This window comes from Psammomys obesus, unplaced genomic scaffold (assembly GCF_907164565.1).
Source record: "Psammomys obesus unplaced genomic scaffold, mPsaObe1.curated_primary_1811, whole genome shotgun sequence".
NCBI classification, from domain to species: domain Eukaryota; kingdom Metazoa; phylum Chordata; class Mammalia; order Rodentia; family Muridae; genus Psammomys; species Psammomys obesus.
In genome coordinates, this window is record NW_026586730.1 from 1 (window position 1) to 1,408 (window position 1,408).

The 1,408-nt window shown below is 42.8% G+C and overlaps 1 pseudogene; it reads right to left on the reverse strand.

The window, feature by feature from the left end:
- Positions 1-277: 277 nt before the first annotated feature.
- Positions 278-1,326, reverse strand: LOC129672909 (olfactory receptor 4C15-like; annotated as a pseudogene).
- Positions 1,327-1,408: the final 82 nt, after the last annotated feature.

Here is a 1,408-nt window from a genome sequence, read left to right on the forward strand (position 1 = left end):
TCCTGGGGCACCCGCGGAACCCGAGTCTTTTCCAGGGGATGTCTGGGTAACCTGGGGTCGGTCCCAATTGTTTCCTGCTCCGTGGGGTTATCTCTCGACTGGGAAATCCAGTCTATGGTGTTGTGGGCCCACAGTTCAGTCTGGGACCGTGACCAGATCGCGCTGGCGGGTAGCTCTGGGCTGGCGACCAAGCGCCTGGGGGAACCGGGATCTCTTCCGCGGTTTTGCCGGGTGAGTTAAAGCTGATCGAATCCCCCACCGTGGGGTATGCTCTCACCTTCACTTCATGAACTGGATAGTATGTATTTCTTTTTGAACAGCATAAAATTACGTTACTCACAAATCTAATTCCAGAACATAGTAATGGTACTTTTTCATATTTTTCAGCAAATATCAGTTTATTTCACAATTTTGTGCTTGAATTCTTCATTTTATTATTCCTGAAAGTGTAAACCATAGGATTGAGCAATGGTGTCAAGACTGTGGTAAACACAACAGCATTTTTCTCAAAGGAGAATGCAGATGTAGGCCTTGCATATGTTAATATGCATGGAAAAGAGAAAAAAACACAACAGTAATGTGGGATCCACAGGTGGAGAGAGCTTTAAATTTCCCTTCAGAGCTGTGAGCTCTCAAAGAGTACAAGATGACACCATACGAGACAAGCAAAATAGAGAAGATTATGATTCATATAGACCCACTGTTGGCAAACACCAAAATGACAAATATGTATGTGTCAGTGCAGGCAAGCTTCAGCAATGGGAACAAGTCACACATGTAATGATCAATAATATTGGGTCCACAGAAGGGCAGCTGCAAAGTGAAGATAATTTGTCTGATAGAATGCAAGAAATCTCCTGTCCAGGCCACCATCACAAGATTGCCACAGAGCTTCCAGTTCATGATGGAAGAGTAGTGAAGGGGCTTGCAAATGGCTACATAGTGGTCATAGGCCATGGCTGACAAGAGAATCACCTCCATTCCAGTGAAGAAGTGGACAGCAAATAGTTGTGTCATGCAACAGCCAAAGAAAATGGTCTTTCTCTCATAGAAGAAGTCTACAATCATCTTGGGTGTTACAGTAGAAGAGGTGCATGCATCCAGTAAGGACAGGAATATCAAGAAGAAGTACATGGGGAAGCCCAGCAGTGCAGGGCTGTAGATGATGGTCACCACAATTATCATGTTGCCTCCAACAGTTGCAAGGTAGATCATCAAAAATACAACAAATAGTACTTTCTCAACTTCTGAGTTCTGTGAAAGCCCCAGGAATATGAACTCAGTGACACAGCTCTGGTTTTTCTTGATTCTCAAGGAGATGGTAAGTGTAAAATATGTTCAACTAAACCTACAATTATGAAAAAAAAACACTAAATATAATTTATAGAATTACTATGAACAAGTTGGT